Source organism: Acinonyx jubatus, chromosome B1, assembly GCF_027475565.1.
Source record: "Acinonyx jubatus isolate Ajub_Pintada_27869175 chromosome B1, VMU_Ajub_asm_v1.0, whole genome shotgun sequence".
Classification (NCBI taxonomy): Eukaryota; Metazoa; Chordata; class Mammalia; order Carnivora; family Felidae; genus Acinonyx; species Acinonyx jubatus.
The window spans coordinates 7,842,173-7,859,818 of NC_069382.1; positions in this window are offsets into that span (position 1 = coordinate 7,842,173).

The following is a 17,646-nucleotide window of genomic DNA, read 5'->3' on the forward strand; positions in this document are numbered from 1 at the left end:
TTTGAGAGAGAGAGAGAGAGAGAGAGAGTGAGAGAATCCCAAGTAGGCTCTGCACAGTCAGTGCAGAGCCTGGCACGAGGCTCAAACTCACGAACTGTGAGATCATGACGTGAGCTGAAACTAAGAGTAGGATGCTTAACTGACTAAGCCACCCAGGCACCCCTAAACACTAAAAAAAAACCTTTTTTCATTTTTTTTACTCCCTCCACATATCATATATATGCTATCATATTTTACATCTTTTTATTCATAATTTTCTTATATCTAATTATGGCCAATTCTTTTCCACTTAAAGAAGCCCTTTTAATATTTCTTGCAAGGCTGATTTAGTGTTGATAAACTCCACCAAAGTTGAAGTGGACACAAGCCACTGTGATCCCTGGCTTCTCCATGCAGGATGTGGATGTGCTGGCAGGGCAGCTAAAGCTAAAGGGGGTGCAGGCTGGGGTGTCCCGACACCCTACTTGGAGAAGGAATCTTGGTAGGATAGTTGAAGCTGAGGTAAGTGCTCTCCAAGGTTTCCTGGGGCTCTCCATGCACAGGGCACCCTGGCAGGGTGGCTGGAGCTGAAGTGTGGTGTGGCTGTGGTGTCCCGGGGTTCAGCAGGATAGCTGGAGATGAAGTGGGTGAAAGCCAGGAGATCCCGTAGCTCTCCGTGCAATAGGTGCCCTGCCAGAAGGACTAAACCCGAAGCTGATATAGACCGGGGTATCCTGGGCTTCTGCGTCCTGAGCGCATCCTGACGGGACAGCTGGAGCTGAAAGGGGTGCGAGCTGGGGTGTCCTGGGTACTCTGTGCAGGGTGTGCCCTGATGGGGCATCTGGGGTTGAGGTGGTATGCCAGCCGGGGCGTCCTGGGGCTCTCTCTGGAGAGGGGGCCCTGGCAGGGTAACTGAAACTAATGTGGATGCAAGCCAGAGGGTTGTCTGCAGAGAGCATGTCCTGGAGGGGAGGCTAGAGCCAAAGCAGGGTATAGGGTGAGGTGTCCTGGGGTGCTCTGTACAGGGGTCGTCCCGCAGGACAGCTGAAGCTAAAGTGGATGTGGGCCGGTGTGCTTCCTGGGCTCTCTGCACAAAACGTGCCCTGAGGCTGAAGTGGTTGCAGGCTGGGGTTTCCCAGGACTCTTCCAGCAGAGGCTGATCCGGTGGGACAGCTAAAGCTGAGGTGAGTGCAAGTTGGGCTGTCCCGGGGGGCACTCAGCGCAGGGTCGTCCTGTCAGAGTGGCTGGGTTTGGAGCAGAGAGTCAGGATGATTTGTTTGGAGTCCAAATTCTGGAATCGTCTGTGCTAACAGCGCCCTAGCAAGCCGTCTGAAGTCAACGTGGTGTGGGCCTGGAGTGCTCTAAGGTGGTTTGCACCCGTGTCCCCGTGGCACGACGGCTGGAACTGTAGTGAGCGCTACCACGGGATGTTTGGGTGTGTGTACCGCCTCCTGGCCACCTTGGTGGGACTGTGCTAGGGCCGGGGCAGGCTAGGGGCCCAGGACCCGCTGAGGCAGCGGGCTGGGTAGAGCACCCAGGTGGTGAGGTGGTGTGCTTTCAAGGCGGGTCAAGACCCTGTGTGTTAGGCCCTCCCATGTAGAGAGAGCTCCAGCAGCTCCCCTGCCATTTGTCCGAGTTCCAGGGCTGGCTTTTTTGTGTGCTAGTTGATCTCCTCAGGAGGCTTTGTCTTCCTGTGCTTAAGGGTGGAGGAATATGTTCTCTCAGTACTGTCCCTCCCTAGGGCAGTTTGTGGAGTTGGCCGTGGGGGTTCCCTTCGCTACCGGGTCTCTGCCTCTCCTGCTGTTCTCTTTGCCATTCTGTCTGTCTTTTGTCGTGCAGAAGCTGTTCAGTGAGCCCTCAGTTCTTCCTCAGGAAGAATGGCTCTGTAAATAGGTGTAATTTCATGTGTTCCGTGAAGGAGGAGAGTTCAGGGTATTCCAACATCACCATCTTGGACCCAATCCCCAAATCGTGTAGACGGAACAAAAGGGCAAGCAGTGGGTAAAAATGAAGGTAGAAGATGCAGATGTCACAGGCACACATTTCTGGGAAAAAACTATATTCAACTCATTCTAGAATTAAGATACATAAATACCCTACCCCAGAAGCAATCTTGGTAAGCTTTGTTTAATTACCATCCTTGAGAAAAGATATTGATCTAATAATTTATCAGCATCTCAGAATAAATTTCACCTTGAATTGCTCTCTGTAGAAGATAAGAGCACTTAGTACCATTCTTTTAAAGATCGTTTATACAATTCTCTCTTAATCACCTAGACAGGTAACATCCAACTCTTTACAATTATGGGCTCTTGAATTTTGTATTATTTAACCAATCCTTCTGTATCTTTATTGGGCATTTTTCAATCCTCTTGGTTTATATCACTTAAACTTTTACCCAATGGAGTGGAAAACTGTTTTCTATTTATTTTCATATCAATCAAAGCAATCTTTATTCCTAACATGGTATGTGTGGTATTGTGTAATTTTAGCTGCTCTTTGGGAAGTTCTCTGAGACGGTGGTTCTCAAAATGTGGACCCCAGATCAGCAGCACCTGAGAATTTTCTAGAAATAATAATTCTCAGGCCCTGCTCTAAGCCTGCTAAACCAGAAACTCTGGGAGTGGGGCCTAGGCATCTTTGTTTGAACAAGTCCTCCAGGTGATTGTAATGCCCAGTGAGGTTTGACAACCACTGGTTTAAAAATTCCAATACTCAAGCCAAGCCACAGAACAGTTACTTCAGCCTCTCTGGGTGGGACTTAGATATCAGTATTTTTAAAAACTCTCTCGGTGTTTATGTGCATCCTGATTAAGAACCACTACTCCAGGAAAACATTCCTAACATCTGAGATATTGGGCCTCTGATCTTACGAGATGTCTGAGTCCCTGCTTGCTTAGTGTCCTCTGCACACAGCAGATGGCAGGAACTGTTGTTAGATACGTCAGGGAAATGCACTACCATGTTTACACCACTATATCAGTAAGGCTTAGCAGAAAGAGATATTCAGAATTTAAGTTAGTTCCTTTAAGTTAATTTTTTTAATGAGCAAACTTGGGATCAGTACCTTCTGTCACATCACTTTTGTATACTCTCAATATCCAAATCAGTCCCCAGATTCTGCCTTCTGCTTTTCTGGTTTTCTCTCCTTCTCTTTAAATCCACATGAATTCCTTGAGGATTCCAATTGATCATTTTACCCATAGGCTTTGCTCTATAAATGTCTTTATCCATACCATTGGTCTTTCAAAAACCCCATACCTGCTTGTATTTCTCTTTTGTTTAAATTCTATCCACACATCCTTATAACCTACAGATAAAATACATGTATGTTTACATGGCTGTTTTTATCACAGACTGCTCTCCACTCTCCCCAATTTGCCCTCTTTCCTAATCATATCAAATCACTTGGAATTCTATGTATAAAGCTTTACTTTTGTTAATGTCTAGCACATTTTAAAGTCTGAATAAGTGTTTCTTTAATGAATGAATAGGACTACTATTTAGTGTGTTAAAATATAAACCATAGGGAGTTTAGCGTCTGCTGATGAGGGAGGGGCTTGATCCAGCTAAGCCAGCTACAGGTAACAATTATCAAATCTGCCCCATTCCACAACACCCTCAAAGCCCCCAACTATTTGAAGTCACTGAGACAGTTGCCAAAATCAGACAGAAAATGGAGGAGTGTGTACTCTTGAGGATTAAATGGAAACAGACAAGAAATGGTAATAGAAGCTTGTCAGACTGGAAAGAATTACACAGAAGATAGTTACTTGGATCTATAGGAAGGCATGAAGATCACCAGAAATGTAAACATGTAGTCAAACATTTAAAAATTTCAAAATCTGTAAATACACACACATATAATTTATTTTCTTAATTTCTTTAACAAACCAATGATTGTAACATGTTGAAGGATTTATAATGGGAATAGTTGTAGCATATATAGCAAGAATAGCACAAAGAACAAATGTAAATATAACCATACTGTAGCAACATAAATTAGTGTGAAATAGTACAGAGTTAACACTAAGTAGATTATGTCCATTTAAAGATTCATAATGTAAACTTTAGAGTAACTACTTGAAAAATAGCACAAAGCACTGAAATTCTACTAGAGAAATCAAAACAAAATACTAAAAAAGAATTGAATTATCCTAAATGAAACCAGAAAGCCAACAAAGGAACAGAAAACCATTAAAGCCAAATGAAAACAAATAGTAAAATAGTGGCCCTAATTGAAATATATTAATAATTGCATTAAGTATAAATGACTAAATGCTACAATTAAAAGGCACAGATTTTTAATCTGATGAATGAAGCAAGGCCCACCTATATATAGTCTGTAAGAGACATAACATTAATTACAAAGATACAAGTTGAAAGTTAGAATTCACAAAAAAGATATGTCATGAAGACTGTACTAATAAAAAGCTAGGAGGGCTGTATTATATGTTGTGGAAAAAGTACTTCTAAACAGCAAATTTTCTCAAAAATGCAAAGAGGGACATTGAAAATGATAAAAGTATTAGTACATCAGGAAAACAAAGTTTACAATATGTATGGTCCTAGTAACAGAGTTTCAAAATACATGAAAGAAAAACTGAAAGGACAAAATAAAAATAGACAAATCCAAAAGTCCTGTTGGAAACTCCAACACGGTCTTCTCAGCAGAACAAGTAGACAAAAATAATCAGTAATGATGTACAAAATGTGAATGACACCAGTAATCGTGTTGGCCTCTAACGATATGGTTGACAATTACAAGATAAGACATTTTTTTCAAGTGAATATGGAACATTCACCAAGACAGACCATATGCTGACCTCTAAAAAATGTCTTAATACACAAATTTCAAGAGATTGAAATACTGTAAGATATGTTCTCTAACCATGATGAAATGAGGTTAGAAATCATCAGCATTTGTTAATATAAAAAAGTGGAAAAATCCAAAATATTTAGAAATAAAAAAATACATTTCAGACTAATTAATAGGTCAAAAGAGGTTAAAGGAGTAATTAGGAAGTTATTTGTCATGAAGAGATTAGATAAACAAATTGTGGTATATCCATACAGTGGAATTCTGATTAGCAGTAAAATTAATTACTGATACACGGCACAGCATGAATGATTGTCTCAGGCATCGTTTGAAGAAAAGAAGCTGGTGCAAAATATTTTGAAAAAATAAATTCTGTGATTATAAGAAATTCTACAACAGGCAAAACTACTTTAAGGAGAAAAATGAGGACAGTGGCTTTGGGAGTGAGGGACTTGTAATTGTGAAGGGAAACAAGGATGTTTTCTGGGGAGAAGGAGATGTTCTGTATCACAATGGATGTGGGTTACATAGCTGTATCCATTCATCACCATTTTTCAGCTGACATTTCAATGCCTTTTAATGTGTGGAACTTATACCCCAAATGAAGGCCAATAATGGTAATACTAATAGTCATTACTCTTACCCATGAAGTAGTTGTCATTATCATTATTGTTGGCAGTATTATTGAGTGGGAAGTGGGAAACCAGCCGAGGTATAGACACTATAAGAATGGCAGAATGTTTACAATTATGGAAACTGAGTAATGGTAGGTGGAGATTCTTTACATTGTTCTGTTTTCTTTGTATGTATATGATATTTTCGGTGATTAAAAGATAAGAGAACATAAAAATAGTGACCATCTCAGATTTCCTTTTTAAAAAAATTTTTTTAAATGTTTATTTTTTGAGAGAGAGAGACAGAGCGTGAGCAGGGGAGGGGCAGGGAGAGAGGGAGACACAAAATCCGAGGCAGGCAGAGCCCAAAGCGGGGCTTGAAACCACAAACTGTGAGATCATGACCTGAGCCAAAGTCAGACACTTAACCGACTTAGCCACCCAGGCACCCCTCAGACTTTCTTTTTAACACCATTTAGTAATTGGATCATGAGAAAGGTATTCTCAAAATTAACGCAAGCAAACAATAATGGCCCTTTTTCTCTAAATTCCTTCTGTGGGTCAAGGTATTTTTAAAGGAACCTTTTTTATTGCTAGTGATTTCAGGTAAAAATGTTGACAATAACAACAACAAAAAACAAAATTATAAATCTAAAGATTAACCGTTCAAAATTCATTTGATGAGATATCCTAGAGAAGACCACATCCACATTATCTACAAATCCACCTGTGATTCATTTAATATTTCGTGAAGCTAACCTGACCCTTGGGAAAGTTCTGAAGTAAGCTATTTTTATTTCATTTTTTTCCCATCTTACAGAGGCTATAGTATATGACACAGAAATGTGGCCATTGTGAATGGCTGCATCTAGAATTATTACATTTATCACTATCACTCAAACCCCTGGCTGCTTCATTTTATTATAAAAGTGAGTTTGATTACCCTGACTTTCTTGTTCCTCACAATTCATTATGATTGCTGCCCAGTGTATAATTCTATTAAAGATGATGCCAAATTGAGTCTATAATTCCAGTTTGCAGAATTTAAGAGTATGTTTTATGGTCTTTGATTTCTAATTGTTCTTATACTTCAGCCAATCACTACTTGATACCTTATAACTAAGGACTGAATTGTAACGTTTCCTGCCAATGACCCACCTTAAATAAAAGAGTAGAGGCACGAGATAGAGTCCAAAAATAAATTGGCATATAGTAGAACCAGAAAAAATTAATGGGGTGTTACTTGCGCAACACATCGTGAGTCGTGACCATCATTTATAGCTTCCTCCTTCTCTCTGCATTTCACATTTGCTTTGCCTTCAGGTAGCAACCCAGCTGGGCAGGATTGAATACCAGACAGTACAACCTGAACCTTCATTCCAGCAAATCCTGAGCACTCTGGCCATGCCCGTATGGGGTTGTAATTGTCGTCAATGAACTTCTTCTTTCTTTCTTTTTAAAAGACTTTAATTTTTACAATGGTTTCAGGCTTATAATAAAATTAAAAGGGAGGTACAGAGACTTTCCCAAACCTCCTGCACCCATACATATATAGTCCCCCCCATTATCAACATCAGTCATTAGAATGGTGCATTTTTTTTTTTTACAAAGTATACACCTACTTTGAAACATCATCCTCATTCAAAGTCCATAGTTTACCTTAGAGTTTACTCTTGGTTGTGTACATTGTATGGGTTTGGACAAATGTATGATGACGCATATCCCGTCATTATATCATACAGAGTATTTTCACTGACTTAAAAGTACTCTGTGCTTTGCCTGTTCACCCTCCCCTTCTCCTAGCCCCTGTCAGCCGCTGATCTTTTTAGTGTGCACATAATTTTGCTTTTTCCAAAATGTCATACGGTTGGGAGCAGACAATATGTAGACAGACTGGCTTCTTTCACTTAGTAATAAGCATTCAGGTTTCTTCCATGACCTCATGGCTTGATAGCTTATTTCCTTTTACCACTGAATAATATTCCATTCTCTGGATGGACCACAGTGTATTTATCCATTCACCTACTGAAAGATATCTTGGTTGCCTCCCAGCTTTGGCAATTATAAACCAAGCTGCTATAAACAATCTATGTGCAGGTTTTTGTGTGGACATAAGTTTTTGACTCCTTTGGGTAAATACCAAGGAGTGCAATTGGAGGATCTTATAATATGTTTTGGGGCGTCTGGGTGGCTCAGTGGGTTAGGCTTCCAACTTTGGCTTAGGTTGCGATCTCATCGTTCATGGGCTCGAGCCCAGCGTCAGGCTCTGTGCTGACAGCTCAGAGCCTGGAGCCTGCCTCAGATTCTGTGTCTCCTCTCTCTCTGCCACTTCCCCACTTGTGCTGTCCCTCTCTCTCTCTCTCTCTCTCTCTCAAAAACAAACATTAAAAAAATTAAAAAAAAAGAGTATGTTTCAATGAACTCCTTACCACCAGATGAGGTATTACTAGGAGGTGTCTTAGACCCTCACTATTCAAAGGGTGGTCCTTCAACCAACACCCTGAGCATCACCTAGGAGCTGGTTGGAAATTTAGGTTTCATTGTCCCTGCCCTGACTCACTCCGTCTAAATCTGCATTTTAACCAGATTGGCCAGGTGATTCATGCCATGTGAACTGTTCATTAAATGCTGCTCCTAGAGAATCATTTGGGCCCTTGATGCAGTTTTCTGCCTCTCTTATAGAGCAAGAACCTTAATCCCCTCCTTAACCCTTATATATTCTAACCAATGTGAAATCTCCTGGTGGTCATATTGATGTGATATTTCTGAGACACTTTCTACAGCACGGAAGTTAGGGGTGCTGACAAGAGTCAGAGGCAGAGTTGCAGCTGTCTAGGTGGAGAAAATTGAAGGGCTGATAAGCCCTCAAACATCCCGACTGCTACCAGTATGAGAATTTGGCATCCCTCTTGTATAGGACAGTGGCGTGGAAATTGTGCTCTTTAGTTTGCTGGCACACTACTGGGGCTCAGCCGCTGTGGAGCGTCAAAGTCACCGCCAAGGTAGGCTAGACTCCTGAGGTGCAATATGTCAACCTGGGCCGCTCCTTCTGTGTCCATTTGATCTATTAGAGCTCCACTTAAACTTTCTTTGGGGGGACAAAAAAAACCCCCAAAATTCAAAGGACAGTTTCTGCTTTAAAAAAAAAAAGGAAAAAGTTAAAAATCTGTGGCCTGGCGTACGACCAGAAAGAAGCCATTAAGTTACATACAGTTCTCAGCAGAGGTAACCTAGTAACCCCTTATCACTTAGTGATTCCAGGAAATATTCAGTTTCTCAGGTTAGTGACTTAGATTGATTTGCTGAAAAGCAGTCTAGAAAGTTAATTTTTAGTGGGAAAATACATGATAAGACTGGCTCGACTTTATTATGTGAGAGGGAAAGCCGGACAACTATTTGTGGGGCTGGCTAAGGGTAAGAAAGAGATCAATTAAGCGGACTGTGTGTGTGTATGCACATGGATACAGATATTACAGGTTTTTTAAAACTAAATTCTCTGTTGGACTCAATAAACAATATCACATTATATGTTCTTTTTAAGGAACCACGGCAGGATTTTTTTTTTCAGGCTCACTATTAGGAAAATACATAGTTTTCCAAACTAACTGGTTTATTCTTCTCTTGTGGTCACTATGACTATTTCCTGAGATTGCGTTTCCCTTTGTCCCTGTCTGCTATAGAGCTCATTGCCAAATATTTGGCCTACCTCTAGCAATGATGAAATTATGGGCTTTTGGCAAAGTTTCCCCTTAGCTTCATGTTGGTTTACTACCACTGTTTTCTCCTTGGCCCGCATTTAAATCGATGCTATATATCACATTAGATTCTTAGCATGCCTTGTATCAATATTCATTTCTAAAGATTAATTATGTCACACAAAGAAAAAGGTGACTGCTTCAAACTATATTCTTTGCCATTAATTAGTTTTTGAAATCATGCTTTGGCTTTTAATATGGAAAAAAAATCATGTCAGGAGAAAACGAGTTTTTGTGATTGGAAAACGATCTATGTCCTATCCTTTGTGAATGTGACCCAGGGGTGGTCGCTGTGGGAGTGGGTTTTAAAAAGCACTGTATTGGAGGTGGCAGCTTGAAATCTGCCCATGTCCCAAATCAGACACATAAATTCTGTTACATCAGATTAATTGGGGGATGTATATGCAATAGTATATATTATTTAAAAATTGTTTCATCACATTAACATATAAAATTATCTGTAATATGCTCCGTGAGTCAGCTTGACTTCTCTTTCCAGGTGTGAAAGGATCTAGGTAGGAGTTTATTTGGAGGCAGAGAAGCAGGAAGGGGAATCAGTACAAGAGTGTGAATTGTAGTTTCACTCTCAGATTTTATAATCCCACAGAAATCCAAACCCAGAACCTGGGGAGGAAAGAAATTTCATCCCCCATATTCTTCCCTAACCACTTTGTGCTTGCTTTTTAATAATTTCTTATTTTTTTACTGTATCATATGGCTACATCTCAAAACCATGCCAGTAAACTAGCACGGTACTGTTTTCCTGTGTCTGCTCGCAGTTGGAAGAAAGGATAAGAGTGATTATCTGAAATCATTTAAACTTCTCGATCAGCCCTGTCCACAGAAATATAATGTCAGCCACAAATGTGAGCCACAGAGGTGATTTTAGACCTTCTTATAGCCATCTTTGAAAAAAAAAGGAAAAGAATGAGGTGAAATTAATTTTCATAATACATTTCATTTTAACCAGTGTATCTAAAATACTCGCATTATTTCAACCAGATATTCATAGAAAAGTATTAACTGGATGCTTATTTTTATAGCCTTTCTATGGTCTTCAGTAGCTGGTGTGTGTTTTACAGTCACGGCATATCTCAAATTGGACTGGCTGTAATTCAAGTACAGTTAAACCTTGGGTTGTGAGTAACTTGGTCTGTGAGTGTTCCCCAAGACAAGTAAACCTTTCCTTCTCTCTTTTCTCTTTCTTTCTTTCTTTCTTTCTTTCTTTCTTTCTTTCTTTCTTTCTTTCTTTCCTTCCTTCCTTCCTTCCTTCCTTCCTTCCTTCTCTCTCTCCTCTCTCTCTCTCTCTCTCTCTCTCTTTCTTTCTTTTTATGTTTATTCATCTTAGAGAGAGAGAGAGACAGAGCATGAGAGGGGGAGGGGGAGAGAGAGAGGGAGACACAGAATCCGGAGCAGGTACCAGGCTCTGAGTCAGCTGTCGGCAAAGGGGCTCGAACTCACGAACGGCGAGATCATGACCTGAGCCGAAGTCAGATGCTTAACTGACTGAGCCACCCAGGCGACCCTATAAGCAAACATTTCTAACAAATTTTGACTTGATAAATGAGCAATGTCTTGTGATAGGAGTAGGACGTGACACCAGATGTCACATGACCACAGCTAAGCCAATGGTTCCTCTCTCTCTCTCTCTCTCTCTCTCTCTCTCACATTCTCACTGCAGGACTGTGGGTGATCGTCTCCATGTTCAGATGCTCAGTCTCAGGCCGCACTGTTTGTAGAGATCACTAATTTTTCAGAACGTTGGCAGGTGCCCACAACTGGCACTTGTGTATTTTATGTCACTTCCAAGCACCTATGGACAGTCCCTTGCTTTTCCATCCAAGAGTGAGCTTAGGAATGCTTTGCTTAATTCTAGGTCAGGCTGCCTGCAGATAGAGACCCTTTCCTCTGCTGCCTTATTGCCAGTTCCATTAAATAGAGTATATGACAAGAGTTTATTAATACTGCACTGTAGCCAACATCTGTGCTAGTGTATACACAACGGCCCCCATGCAGAAAAAGATTCCATTGAGCCAGGAGATAGCAGTGGTTCCGTTAGTGACAGTGAAAGTCATTCTACACAATAACCTTCCTCTCTCTTGTGTCCTTCACACTAGCCATGAAGGTTTTCCAAGGGAAGTGCAGATAATTTGTTTATTTTTCTTTATAGAGTGTATTTTCTTTATTATTTTGTATTATATAATATAATTTGTATTATATTACAGTACTGTAATCATTTTTATATGAATATTTTGGGTTGTGGAACGAATCATCTGAGTTTCCATGGTTTCTTATGGGGAAATTCACTTTGATATACAAGTGCTTTGGTTTACAAGCACGTTTCTGGAACCACTTATGCTCGCAAACCAAGCTTTTCCTGTATTCGGTGGCCACGTGAAAGTAGCAGCTGCTGTGCAGGACAGCGCAGTTCTAGACCGTTACGCCTATGCCCGGGGATAAATCCCACACCTTCTGGAACTATTTCTTACTGCCATATACTATTTCCTAAGAAGGTCCACGCTAATTAATGACTCTGCATGCTGAACGCAGTTTCATCCTTCACACTAATCACCCTGGATTAGCTACACAATTTCAATGTTTATGTGGATAAGCAACTCACATTCTAATTTTTCAGTTCCTCGGTGTCTTCAAATCAAAGAAATATCATCTCCCTTCTGCTTCCACCATTCTGTCTTGGAACTACACTGAGCACTTTGCATTCAAATGAAACCACAATAGCTCTGAAATCTGACCCTTTTGCTATGTTTCTCCCAGCCCACAGCCTCCCTCCTTTCCACTTGACCACAGCCTCCTTGCACCCCTGTTTTCTCCCTTGGCCCCTCTCTGCTGCCTAGTCATGTTTGTTTATGGAGTGTAGATGGCTCAAGTTCAAAGGGCCAGATATTAACGAGAACTATGAATTGCCTCCGGCAGTGTGGTATTCCCTCAGCACAGATGCTTTTCCTGTGTTCTCTTCAATCCCTCTTTGCTAATTGACCCTAATAGACCCGTCCCACACTATTTGATTTTGAAGGTGCTCAAACATACCTGCAATTGTTCAAGTTAGTTTCAAGCTGCCACATGTCTCCATACGCGCTTTCCAGGTGATTTCATCAGCCCCATGGTTTTGAATATCCTGTGTCATGCCAGCTCCATTGTCAGCCTTTCCAATGCCGTCTTATCTCCTTAGCTTTTCCTATTTCTTCCTTCTTCCTTGAGTTCTCCAGTTGTGATTGTTTTCTCCCTGCATTTCATCCCTTGTGATTGTTTTCTCCTTGCATTTCGTCCCTTGTTTAATGTCTTTACTCCCAAGCTCACCAGACAGAAAATCGGGCATTACCACCCAACAACTCTGTCCCTTCATCCCTGCCTGCCCTTGCCTGCTCCGTGCGCGCAGTGGTGACTCTTCCTCCACATCTTCCTCCTTGAGGAAGGAAAGCTCTTTGAGGTTTGTGGAACCGGTGCACCCGCTACCAGGGCGTCAAGTTCCCATGGCAATGGCAAGACGACTCTGATGCTTCTGAGCTGTGGGTGGTAGTACAGAGAGCTGGGCCTGCCGGCTGTCCTCCTGGGAGGCTCTCGCTTGGCACCACTTGTTTCAAATTAACCAACCAGTATCGGATAATTCTGTGATGTTCTCTAGCAGCAAGGTGGTGCTTCTGAATTCTGATGATGGCTTTAATACAAGAGCAACAGTCTCGGAATTATATGACTAACACTCCCAAGTAAGTGAGATTACTTAAGAAGCAAAATCATATTACTTTTATTAGTGAAAGAAATCTGATCCTTTTGGGCTTTACTTGATGAAGCATGGGTTATGCAGATATTTTCATATTACGGGTTTCACTACTGTGTGGAGCCATGATACTTATTATGAGTTTATCCAAGAAAAGAGAACATGCTTGACTTATAGAACATGTGCAAGAAATACACCAGATGAACTTCCTTACATATTTGGACAAGTTAAAGCCAAACTTGAGTTGACAATTAATAGTAAAATCTGTATCAAGGTTAAGGAGAATTTGTTTATGATCAGAGAATGACATAGAAAATTCAGAAAATGTATTTACCTACCGGTGTTCTTTAACATCCCATTGATTAAACACTTTACACTCTGTGCTTTGGAAACTATACACTAGATGGTATACACTATATAGTCCATAAATGGGCAAGACTTTTCTATTAAAATAAAAAAACTGAGCATTAGGTTTGACATTTGGTCTTTCTTATTGATTGAAAATAGATATTCCAAAAAAAAGATGGGAGTCTTATCTGAAAGAAAATGAATTTAAACTAAAGTCTTTTAAAGTCTTTGAAAGCAACCACTGAAACTGTTAAAGGAGTAATTGCATTAATGTTGACCCTAAATGTTCCTGTAACTGTTTTGAAGCATTGTACCTGCCATTAATACTTATGCTGTATGATAATTCCAATGGCCAAGTATGTGACCGTGATGTGCCTGCCTTCTACATGGCTATTATTATTATTATTATTTTTTTTTTTTTTTGCTTTTCATGCTTCTGTACACTGAGGAAATGGATAAAATCACCTCAGTTAATCAGAAGGGTGCATTTTATCTAATATCTCTAGGAAAGAATTTAGGACATTTCCCCTGAAGCCCTAACAGGTCGTATTAGTGGTGCTGAACCTACCAGTCACATGCACATTAGGTCACTTCCCACAGGCACAGCAATACAATGGAACCACGAGACAAGGAAAGAGCAGAAATCCCTGTGGCCCTTGCTCCTAGAGTTTGTAAAGGCCAAGAAAAAGTGGGATTCTTTAAAACTGTCAGTGCTGAAAGATCTCAGCTCAATTCTCTTTAGCAAAGATCAAGTAAGGAAGGCTAATCTTGTTTTTTAGACACTTAGCTCTTTTTTTCCTGGGCATCTTTACTTTCCGTTTTGCCTGAGAGTCTCTTAAAGAGAAAACCCTTACTTTAAAGTGACTTTTTAGTAATACAAACATAATAGTTCCGAATACATCAGTGTCACAGTAATTGTGCTCAGAAGTTAAGATAAGCTAAACACTGCAAAGCACACACTGAATGTCTTTCCCCCAAGTGACATTAATATTCATGAGGCACACAATTTTAGTGACAAATTCACTGATATTTTATCTACAGGAACTATCACAGGACAGCCATGTTAAATGGGAATGTGAAAAGATATATCAAGAATAAAAATAGGAAATATAGTCCTTTCTTAAATATTTACGGGTATTAGAGACATTCCATAAAGATTTATATTTGGCTCACTTTTGCTTATAGTTAAATATCAGCTCAATGGGATAAGCATTTCATTGCTGAATGGTGGTTTTTCGGCTCATGGATTAAGATGGTTTCTGCTTTCCCAGCTGTCAGATACATGCCACCAGGCTCCGTACAAGTCAGCTAGCCAACTTGGAGCTCACAATTCATTGAGCACATTTTCCTCTCTGAGTTGTGTGTCTTTCTACACTATGTGCATAAAGAGCATTTTCAATGCTATTACGACAAACTCCATATTTATCTTAAAGTTGAATGATAAAGTGCCATCAATTCAAAATAGTATGAAGACCTTTTGTAAATAAATAAAAAAAAGATATCAAAGATCAGAGCTTGGATTAAACATGGCTGAAGTCAAATCAGAGCTCTGCTTGTCACTGGTTCTGTGACTGTAAGGGTTTTTTTTTTTTCTCTTTAGGAAGGAGCGGGGAAAACACTAATCTTTGAGGCTACTTTGAATGACCACTGGTGTGGACTGAATGCTTGTGTCCCCTCAAAAGTCATATGTTGAAATCCTAACCCTCAAGGTGATGGTAATAGGTGGTGGAACCTTTGGGATGTGAGTAGTGTTGTTATAAAAGAGATCATACAGTGATCCTGGGCCTCTCCTGCCACATGAGGAAACAGGAAAGTTCCATCTGCGAGGCTGTCCTCAACAGACACTGAATGTGCCTTCATTTTGATGCAGGACTTCCCGGCCTCCAGAACTGTGAAAAATAAACGTTGGTTGTTTATGAACTAGCCTATGGTGTTTAGTTATAGGAGCCTGAAAGGGGTAAGACAACCACCTGTAACATTCCTTCACATTGCAGTTGAGGTGCTTTTTATTTTATTTTGTTTATTATTTTATTTTATTTGTAAATGTTTATTTTTGATAAAGAGAGAGAGTGCAAGTAGGGTAGGGGTGGAGAGAGGGAGACAGAGAGAGAATCCCAAGCAGACTCTGTGCCATCAGTACAGAGCCTGATGCAGGACTTGAACTCATGACCTGAGCTGAAATCAAGAGTTGGCAGTTTCGCCGCCTGAGCCAGCCAGGTGCCTTGAGGTGCTTTTTAAGAAATGAAATGAGAGTGGCTTGTTTAAAACACATCAGCCAGTTCCCATCACACTTAGATAAAGGTCTAAACCCCTTCCCCAGATCCTCAGAGCCCTCTGATCTGGTACCTTCTAAACTCCTTGCCTACCACACACCCCATCAATGACCATGAGCAGACTTCTTATCTGTTCCCACCATTTATCAACTGCAGAAGGCATGCACTTGTCTTGGGCAGGTCGTGGAGCACTTTTTGCACTGTCCCTACATTCCGGTGCCTTCTTGGGTTCCGCTTTGCTAGTAATCCTTTTTGGCTTCCTGGGCTACCACAGCCAAACCAAACCTGGGCAGCCATTAGCAGCAATGACTGCCACTGCCTAGTTCAAAGTCAGTTTCAACGACATGATTAACACAGAGATTATCTGCAGGCCCTCTCCGCTAAATTAAGCTGCATGGGAGTAGGGTCTTTTTTAACCAGTTGGCATATGCACAGAGCCTCATGGTACTGATGCAAGGTTAGTCCTAAATAAAGGTAAATTCTTTCCCTTCACATCATTGAATAAATATCTACTATGGACAAAATAGTGTTAGTTCAGGGGACTAAAATTTGCAATGTAATGAGGAAGTCAATGACAATGACAAAAATATCAGTTGGTTGGGTGTCCAACTTTGACTCAGGTCATGATCTCATGGTTTGTGAGTTCAAGCCCTGTGTTGGGCTCTGTGCTGACAGCTCAGAAACTGGAGCCTGCTTCAGATTCCGTGTCTCCTTCTCTCTGCCCCTCCCCTTCTTGTGTGCTCTCTATCTCTCAAAAATAAATATAAATAAATATTTAAAAAATTTAAAACAAGTTATATGAGAATTTGAACTTTAAAGTAGAATTTTGATACATGCTTTGAAGTCAAAGTAAATGGACAGAACATGTTGCAGGAGGATGTAATTGGAAGCTGATAATCAGAAAACAAGTTCTCATAAGGCAAGATTTGCATTAAGTTTCAAGCCTAAGTAGACAGAAAAAGTGAGATGAGCTTGCAAAGCAGTAATGCAGCAAATCATTATAAACAATAAATTCAGTGTCGTGCCATCTGTTTATGTTCCCATCTTCGGTTTTCATGTTGGCAATGTTTGGGGAGCCAACTGTTGGTCAAGAAGCTAGGAAATAGAGTCTTTATCTGGGTACATGACTAATTCCAATAAAATTGTGGTTTTGTTTCTGAGGAAGAAAGGGTTACAAGGGTTGTGCTAGTTAACTAACATTTTTTCTTTGCCACTGTAGCACCCTGTTTTGCAGATAATTAGAGACACATGTAAATTAGGTAGCTTATCTAGTCCACTTGAAGAATATCTCCTTTTTTTGTAAGCATTAGATATGTCAATGTTAGCTAAAGCTAATATCTATATATAGTATCATATATTGATTCAGCTAATGGTAATTACTATCTTGAAAAAAGCTAAAAATATAGGGAAAGTCTAGGGGAGAGTAATTGCATTCAACTTTTAGGAACAATATAATCTTGGGGCCCCTGGGTGGCTCAGTCAATTAAGCTTCCAACTTTGGCCCAGGTCATGATCTCTTGGTTAATGAGTTGAAGCCCTGAGTTGGGCTCTATACTGACAGCTCAGAGCCTGGAGCCTGCTTCGGATTCTGTGTCTCCCTCTCTCTCTGCCCTTCCCCCCACTTGTGCTTTCCCCCTCTCTCTCTCTCTCTCTCTCTCTCTGTCTGTCTCAAAAATACATAAACATTAGAAACAATGTAATCTCATTTAGAGAAATAAGATTTTTCAGATTTAGATGTACTTTATTCAATGTAAGTTAACCATAATAATAGAAGTTAAAATATACACTTACATAAAGAAGGAAAAATAATAATTTAAGGCCTTAGGTTTACTGTGGAGAGATGTGTGTAGATAGATTAGAAGTTGGGGTGGGATTCTAACATAAGTTTGGCAATTGGCAATATAGGTACCTGATTAAGAAAATGAATTCACAGAACACTATTCTTTTTCCTTTTGTAATGCCACTAAAAGTTTACCTTTCTCTTTGTGAAAAAACAAAACAAAATAGTAGAATGTTAGCCAAATCATAGAAACCTTAGATTGGTTCGGACATGTGTAGAGATTTTGCTTAGACGATGCCAGAGAAAATGATGGAGTAAGGAATTCAAAAGTCCATCCTTCCA